The sequence below is a fragment of the Myodes glareolus genome, chromosome 4 (assembly GCF_982192425.1).
Source record: "Myodes glareolus chromosome 4, mMyoGla1.1, whole genome shotgun sequence".
Taxonomy (NCBI): Eukaryota; Metazoa; Chordata; class Mammalia; order Rodentia; family Cricetidae; genus Myodes; species Myodes glareolus.
Window position 1 is genome coordinate 4264966 of NC_142029.1, and position 9616 is coordinate 4274581.

The following is a 9616-nucleotide window of genomic DNA, read 5'->3' on the forward strand; positions in this document are numbered from 1 at the left end:
AATTACACGACCCAAGAACCGCCCAAAGGTTAAACCGTGCCCTTTACTTGGGGAGAAGAAAAAAAAGTAGTACAGAGGGGATTTCTAGAATTTAATATATTTCAATTTTTCTAAAAATTGCAGAAAAAAATACTTCTCAAGGCTTAGAACAAAATATAGTCCTCCCAACACCACAGCCCAATTTCCAGAACCATCAAGAGTGCTGGCAATATCGCTCCTCCTCGCCAGGAGTCACTTTCAATATTTCAGAACGCTGTGTTTATGCCATTGTTTTCATCATGGTGCCTGAAGCCACAGCTGCTGTCTCTCTCAGTGGCCGTCCCCTCTTCCTGTGGCCTGGGAGGTGGTGTCAGCTGGATGAAGGGCTTTATGTGTAAAACTGTTTACTTGAGGTGTGTGTGTGAGAGCACTTAAGTGTATGTATGTGTACCACGTGAGTGCAATGCCCATGATGGTCAGAGGCCCTGGATCCCTTGAAACTGGAGTTACAGGCAGTTGTGAGCCACCATTTGGGTGCTGGGAACTGAACCCTGGTCCTCTGGCAGAGCAGCCAGTGCTGTTAACTGCTAAACTGCCTCTCCAGCCCCAAATTATCTGTTTTTAATTTTTAGGGAAACCTGATAACCATCAAGTATGAAATTAGAAGTCCAATACACAAAATGTCAAGAACACTTAAAACTCATATTTCATATTCTCATTTGCATAAAATATACTTTAAGGTCACTTGACAGGCCAGCTGGAATCCCTCTCTAGAAGGGATAGTCTTACTACAGCTAGTGAGAAAAACACGGGGAAAGGCTGAAGAAAGAGGTTTTCTGGCTAGTGTAAAAGAAGTAGCAAAGCCCTCCAGAAGGCAAGCTCTTCAGTTCTGGGTGATTGCTCTAGTGAGCTGTATGGTCAGCCTATGATATAGTGCAAAACCCTGACTCAAAAACCTAAGAACTGCTTGATTGCCCACAAAAACAGGATGGTGAGACCCTGTTGCAGAAGACACCTTGGTTGCAGAATACAGAGAAGCCATGCTGGACCAATTCTGGAAGCTTCAGTATAGCCTTCGTGGAAGCGACATTGCAGGCTGGTGGGTGACATCCGTCAGAGCATCCTAGTTCCTGATCCCAGTGGTGCCTCCTATGGCACCTGCACCACCTGGAACTGCTATCAGGCAGGGGTCCGGGGATGTAAAAAACACATACACATATGCACATACCCATCTTCAGTACACCCTCAACATTCCCAAGGGCGATCTCTCAGGGATTCCTAGTTTTCGATCTCCCTGGGGCCTCCACTTGTAGTACCCCACCCGGACTACAGGACAGTTCGCAAGGCAGGCAAGGGGCTGGAGATTGAAACACACACATACAGACAAGGCCACAGGTCATCCTTAAAGAATGCCCCCTTTATTGTGTTCCAGGGCAGCTTTTATAATGCTCTCCTTTACGAAATGGCCATGCCCTAACTCTCACGGGATTTTTCAGCTGCAAGTCCCCCCACCCGCCTGCCATCAGGAGCTCATGAGGGTCTCGTGCCCAGAGCAGCTGCAAACATAGGAAAACAAATTGCTTACTCCGGCAGGCAAGGGGTCACAGGAAATTCAGGATCTGAGGGTCTGCAGTCTCCAACAAGAAAGGTCAACAATGGTCTTCCCCAGTTTCGAACCTTACATGCTACAGTAGCAACTTCTCAGATAAGAGGTACCTACTGATGCAATAATTGGTACATCTGTTATTGGGGTAACCCACCAACTTACACTTGGATCTAATGCCCACTTGGTATTGTGCACCTGGTCAAAGGCCCATGACTAGGGAAATCAAAAGCACAAAAAGCAGACAAACTACTTTTGTTTTGCAAAGTGAACACATTGTCAAGTTGCCTCCCAAATAATTACATCCATGTCCATTGCCTAGGGCAGTTCTCAGCCTTCACTAAAGCTCTTCTTCGCAGCAAGGAACAATTAATGCAAAGACTCACAGATGGTCAGGGTACTGAGAACAAGAGACTGTAGAGTGTTCAGACTAAACCGGACATCAGGACATTCATATCACCTCTCCTAGAAGACATCATGGAAGAGGGAGATGAAGAATGTAAGAGCCAGAGATGATTGGAAGAAAGATCGTGAAAGATTGTCTTAGGGCATGGGGTAGCCCTTGAACTCGTGATCTCACAGAAGCTGTGGTTGCCTACATGGATCTGCACAAAGCTGGGCCCATAAACATTCAGTCATAGATGGGTTAAGGGAGAAGCCCTTGAGGAGAAGAAGGCGTTGTCTTCAGAAGCTACTGTGAGTTAATCATGCCCCAATGGGTAGCTTGGCATCCACATCCACATGAGTGGCCCTGGTTAGGTGGGTCATGTTAAAAAAAAAAACAAACACTGAAGTGGGATGCAGACTTGGTGGGAGGGATGGAGGTTTTTGATCCCTGAGATGAGTAAGAGAGCATTGGAGGGAAGAGTGCGATCAGGGTGGATAATAGATGCATGAAATCATCAAAGAATGCATTAATTTAAGATACGAAAACAAAACCTAAGACGTGGAGGATACTTGCCGACATGTGCAAGGCTCTGAGATCCATCCCCAGCACCCGTATGACAGTGGGTATATGAGATGTGTAGGGTTTTCTGGTTTAATGAGGTTGTATGTGATGCGTAGCATTTTCTGGTTTAATGTGGTTGTATGTGACGTGTAGGGTTTTCTGGTTTAATGTGGTTGTATGTGATGTGGATGGTTTTCTGGTGTAATGTGGTTGTATTGATGTATAGAACTTTCTCGTTTAATAATTAGGAAATATAGGTTGTTAATGGATAATTACCGATAATAGTCAATCTTGTAGTCATGTTAGTTAGATTTTCTAGATATATAGAAATATATTTCAGTTAGATAGTCATTCTTCATATCTTCAAAGACTTCACAATATGGCATTTAATGTTTTAATAACTTAGGGCTTTTCATAACAATGAGACATGTCTGATCCTGGCACCACAAATCTACTTCAAGAGGAAGATGGGCATTGAAGAGGCTCCTTATGGAGTTTGATAGCCATTTGGGCAAGAAACTGCTCTTGCCTGGACTGATGCGTAGACTGGATACAAATAACCTACAGAGAGAGGACTACTGAACTTGTCTAAAGGTGAGATGGTCTTTCGGGGTTCCTGATTCATGAAAGAGTCTGCGAGACATTCTGCAGGACACAGCAGATAGTGACTAAACTGCCTTTGAAATTTCCTGCTTCATGGAAAAGTCTGCTGGATAAACTATGGGCCTAAAGGCTGAAGATGGATGCCCCAACGGTACAAAAGAACTTTAGGTGACTGTCCAGGTGGCGAGATGTCTCTGTCATTTCTAGAGTTTGAAGTTGCTTATTTCTTGTTTACTTAGGTAATATTATATCCTTCTGGAGTCTTTGATGGAGTTGAAGAATGGTTAGTTATAGTTATAGTTTTCCTTAGTTATGATGAAAGATAAAGTAGATATAAATATTGTAACTGTAATTCTTACTTGATAACTGTTTTGTTATATGCAATTTTACTATGTTAAAGTGAAAGCCTTTCTTTTTTGTTTAAACAGAAAAAGGGGAAATGATGGAGAAGGGTCATGTTACTTTCATTGGTTAATAAAGAGACTGCCTTGGCCTTTTTGGTAGGCCAGCCCTTAGGTGGGTGGAGTAGACAGAACAAAATTATAGGAGAAAGAAAGCAGAGGCAGGCAGACGCCATGACTCTCCTCTCTGAGACAGCCGCAAGTTAGAATCCTCCTGGTAAGCCACCACCTCATGGTGCTACACAGATTATTAGAAATGGGTTAGATCAATATGTAAGAGTTAGCCAATAAGAGGCTAAAGATAATGGGCCAAGCAGTGTTTAAATGAATACAGTTTCTGTGTAATTATTTCAGGGGTAAAGCTAGTTGGGAGGCGGGCAACGGGAAGCGGCCCACCGCTCCTTCTATATATACTCAACGAAAACTCTACTGCCATTTTGGAGAAGTTTTATGAGTTGAGAGAAGAGTTTGGACTTTTTAGTTCCTATTTTATCCACAATGGCACTCTGCAAAAATGGGCACTAACAGGGGCCTCTGTGTAAAGCAGTAAAATCCCACCTGTCAAGTCATTGCTACAGCTAGCCTTTCATGCCAGACAGCAGAAGTGCTTGGAGGTCTCTTGGCTTAACACCTCATCCTGCTTCAATTCAGGCACATCTCATCTTTTTTCAAGTTTTGTATGTATATTAAGCTCTATTTCTCCACTCCACTCCCCTTCTACCCTCTCCCATGGTCTCCATGCTCCCAATTTACTCAGGAGATCTTGTCTTTTTTTACTTCCCATATAGATTAGATCCATGTCATGCATGTCTCTCTTAGGGTCCTCATTGTTGTCTAGGTTCTCTGGGATTGTGAATTATAGACTGGTTTTCTTTGCTTCATGTCTAAAAACCACTTATGAATGAGTACATATGATATTTGTCTTTTTGGGTCTGGGTTTCCTCACTCAATACATTTTCTAGATCCACCAATTTGCCCACAAATTTCAAGATGTCATTTTTTTTCCCTGCTGTGTAGTACTCCATTATGTAAATGTACCACTTTTTTCTTATCCATTCTTTTGTTAAGGGGCATTTAGGTTGTTTCCAGTTTCTGGATATGACAAATAATGCTGCTATGAACATAGTTGAGCACATGTCCTTGTGGTACGATTGAGCATCCTTTGGATATATACCCAAAAGTGGTATTACTAGATCTGGAGGTAGGTTGTTTCCTAATTTTCTGGGAAATTGCCATACTGATATCTAAAGGTGCTGTACCAGTTTGCACTGCCACCAGCAATGGAGCAGTGTTCCCTTTATCATACATCCTCTCCAGCATAAGTTGTCATCAGTGTTTTTGATCTTGGCCATTCTTACAGGTGCAAGATGGAATCTCAGAGTTGTTTTGATTTGCATTTCTCTGATGACTAAGGATGTTGAGCATTTCCTTAAGTGTTTTTCAGTCATTTTAGATTCTTCATTGAGAGTTCTCTATTTAGGTCTGTACCCATTTTTATTGGATTATTTGTTCTTTTGATGACCAAGTTCTTGAGTTCTTTGTATATTTTGGAGATCAGACCTTTGTCTGATGTGGGGTTGGTGAAGATCTCTTCCCATTCCGTAAGCTGCTGTTTTGTCTTGTTGACTGTGTCCTTTGCTTTACAGAAGCTTTTCAGTTTCAGGAGGTCCCATTTATTGTTTCTCTCAGTGTCTATGCTACTGGGATTATATTTAGAAAGTGGTCTTATGTACCAATACATTCAAGTATACTTCCCACTTTCTATTCTATGAGAGTCAGTGTGGTTGGCTTTATGTTGAGGTCTTTGATCCATTTGAACTTGAGTTTTGTGCATGGCAATAGATGTGGATCTATTTTCATTCTTCTACATGTTGATATCCAGTTATGCCAGCACCATTTGTTGAATATTTTTTTCCATTTTATATTTTTTGCTTCTTTGTCAAAAATCAGGTGTTCATAGGTGTGTGGATTGATATCCGAGTCTTTGATTTGGTTCCATTGGTCCTCCTGTCTGTTTTTATGCCAATACCAGGCAGTTTTCAGTACTGTAGCTCTGTAGTAGAGTTTGAAGTCAGGGATTGTAATGCCTCCAAAGTTCCTTTATTGCTTTATTGTACAGGATTGTTTTGGATTGTGGGTCCTGTTACATTTGGACTGAGGCAGCCAGAGCAGTGAGGACCTCTCACCATCCCGAGAGTTCCTTGAATTAGATTTGCCTTTGCCCAGAGTTCCCACCCTCTAGGTAGGCTTTGGAGACCACAAACTGGGATGACCAGCCCCAGCACCCCCTTCTCTCACAGCCAGCCAGCAGGAAGCCTCCAGACCTGCTGACTCCTCCTTCCTGTTGAGCTGGGCTGGCTCTCCCAGAGCCTCCTCTGACTGAAGCAGTTGGCACTGAGAAAAATGGCTGTGCTGGTTTCAATGGGTAACTTTATTCTGAGTTCCGTTATGAAAACGTTCCAGTCAGCAATGGACCACGTATTCAATGGTGGTTCTAAGAGATGATATCTCCTCATGACGTAGGTACCTCTCAGTTTGTGTCAGGGTCACCTTTGGTGGTGGGGTAATGACAGGGTTCTCTAGTGACGTGTTTCTCAGGCAAATCCCGTCTGTGTAGAACACATGACTGCATGTTCTAAACAGCTGCACAGAGAATAAGAGCTGTTGCCCGGGAGTGGAAATCGGGAACTGTTTTTAAAAACACTCTTTGGTCATTCTTCCAATCCACCACATAACTGTGGAAGAGTTGATTGATGCACATGTCTCTAACGCATCTCTTACATGTTTCTAACATGTCTCTGTCTAACATGTCATACCTCCAGGAGAGGAGTGGCCTTGCAATCTCTCCAGCTCTGAAGCTCTAGCCCCCTGAATGTCATGTGATTCAGTTCTAGTGATGTCACAGAATAGCCAGGCCTTTAAAATACATTCTTAAATGAACAGTTGTTCTGGAAGAAGCCGAGGGTTGTTCTCACCTTGTCCTCATGCAGATTCGGGGAAGACACTGGGAACATGACTGGTCCCTGAGTCCCCTGGGCCCCTGACTTCACTTCTGCTCTTTAATGTGCGGCACAGCTGAGAACATGCAGCTCACGGGCCGATGGCTGGAGGTCGGATGAGTCCCTGACCTCAGCTGCCCAGGGTTGGCTTAGAGGTCTGCTTCTCAGCTCTGGGTCTTGCTGTAAGGGCTCTTTGCCTGCCTGAGCCTGTCTCAGTCCAGGCCTCAGGCAGAAGTTCACCTCATCGCCTCAAGGGGGAGCCCCAAGGCCTCCAAGTAGGAAATTGCTGAGAAAGGTAGGACTCCCCAGGCCAGCCCATTTCAATTGGAGAAAGGGCCTTGGAGGGTTGGCCACCCACTGCCTGCAGGCCCTGAGGGCTTCTGCTCTGGGCTCTGCAACCTCAGAAAAGCTACCTTGTTCCCAAGACCAGATGTTGCACGGGTAGATTTCCGATGTGGGTGACAGGGGACCTCAAGTTATCCTTTAACTCCCTTCATCCTCGTGACTTCCTCACCTGAAAAGGAGGGTTGAGAGTTAAAAACTACAGGTGTCAACCAGGAAGAAGGGAGGAGGGGCAGGGCGGGTGGGGGTGGGGTGGGAATATGAGCAAGGTACAGGGATACAATGAAAATTTGAAACCCATCATTTTAAGGGGTGTTGTAAACCCAGCACTCAAGAGGTGGAAAGAGGAGAATCAGGAGTTCAAAGTCCTCCTCAGCTGCACAGGGAGTTCCAGGTTAGCCTGATAAGTTGACCGGATGTCTTAACTGCTGGGGCTACTGTGACAAATCACGGCAGTGGCAGACCTTAGAAGTCTCTTAACTGCTGGGGCTACTGTGACAAATCACGGCAGTGGCAGACCTTAGAAGTCAACACGTTTTTCTGATGCTTCTGAAGCCTGAAAGCCCAGACTCCACTGTCAGCAGGCATGCTTTGCTCTGCGGATGCTCTGAGGATGTGGCTTGTGGATGGCCACATCTCAGGAACCTCTGGGCATGCATCTCACAGCTGGCCTCAGACTTGCTATGCAGCCAAGGATGACCACCTGTCTCCACCTTTGAGTGCTGGGATTCCAGGTGTACCCCCCCACACACACATACCTGCTCACCCAGTGCAGGAGATCCTGGGACTCCAGGTGTGCCCCACTCCTGTACCTGTGTTGCAAAAGGAGCGATGGGCTGCGTTCCCACCAGAATCCCGGCTCCCAGGCTAGTTTACACCTGAAATGATTACACGGAAATTGTATTCATTTAAACGCTGCCTGGCCCATTAGTTATAGCCTCTTATTGGTTAACTCTCACATCTTGACTAACCCATATCTAATAATCTATTCACCACGAGGTCATGGCTTATGGGCATGAGTCTAGCCAGCGTCTGTCTCGGGAAGGGGAATCATGGCATCTGCCTCATTCTGCTTTCTTTCTCCCACAATTCTGTTCTGTCTTCCCCACCTACCTATGTTCTGACCTATCAGGTCAAGCAGTTTTCTTTATTAATTAACCAATGAAAGCAACAGATAGATAGAAGACCCTTCTACATCATACCTGCTTGCATGGTGCAGATCATGGGACTCCAGGTATGCCCCCGACACACATGCCTGCTCACATGGTGCAGGAGATCATGGGACTCGAAGCATGCCCCACCCCCGCACCTGCAGAAGATCAACCCAGAGCATGTTCACCGAGTCACGCCCAGAGTCCGAGGGTTTCAGATGGAGACCCTCACGCATGGGTAAGGGCTCCATGTGGCTGGGAGCAAGGATGGGCTATGATGGGAGTGCTGAGACACCAGCGCTTCCATCCCTGGTCCAGCATCTACACTACAGGTAAATTCTGACTTCACTGCTGTCTTCTGATGCATGGCATGACCGAGAACATGACAGCAGTCCAACCTGTACCATTTACCCTTGTTCACCTACTTAAAGCTAAGTTTCAGGACATTCCCTCTGAGGGTCATGACTTATCCTCTGGGGTGGGTGGAGGGACCACTGTTCAGGGCTTCCCTGCTAGGATCTGAGATGATTTTCTACACATAGTAAGCAGGGCTTTCCAGAGAGTGGAGGGAGAACACTGACAGGTTGGCGTAAAGAAAGCCAGCCACTCAGGCATCCTTGCTGTAGGGTGCGGTGGGAACGGGGGACAGGGATGCAGGGAAGGAGAGCTGTAAGGAACGCTGTGGGAAGGCGCAGCTCTGCACGGCTCCTGGTCCCTCTCCTGGAGCACCCTCCACAGTGAAGATGCGAGTGAAGCCTAGCTCCTCAGGCCGACATCACTCCTTCCTCTGTGTTCAGCTTTCTAACTACCCATCATCCCGCTTGGCCAGCAGGTTTGTGTCATTGCCAAAACCTACACCAACCGTGCCTTAATTACTTGGGAGTTGTTGCAGCTGTTTCAAGACAAGACCTCATTTTGTAGCCCAGGTTGGCCTACGAGTAGCAGCAATCTCTGACTTCAGCCTCCTAAGTGCCTGACCCCAGGTATGAGCCGCTGTACCTGAGAATGAACAATTAAGTCAGGTCAGGCATATAAGTTGTACCTACAAGAGGACAACACTTAATTAATACCATTAAGGTGGTGGTTAATTATTATTACATAGTTAAGGCCTGTGGTGGTTTGAATGGGAATGGCCCACAGAGCTCAAATGTTTGAATACTTGGACCCAGTTGGTTGAATTGTTTGGAAAGAATTTGGGGGGCTGGAGAGATGGCTCAGCAGTTAAGAGCACTGACTGCTCCTCCAGAGGTCCTGAGTTCAATTCCCAGCAACCATATGGTGGCTCACAGCCATCTATAATGAGATCTGGTGCCCTCTTCTGGCATGCAAGCATACATGGAAGGAATGTTGTATATATAATAAATAAATAAATAAATCTAAAAAAAAAAAGAATTAGGAGGTGCGGTTTGTCAGAGATGGCCTGTCACTGGGGGGCGGGAGGACTTGAGGTTTCAAAAGCCATCCCAGGGTTCTCTGCCTCCTACTTTTGGATCAAGATGTGAGTTCTCAGCTGGGTTGAGTTCTCTAACCCTCCGAAACCATAAGCTCAATTAAATCCTTGCTTTTATAAATTGCCTTAGTCACAGTGT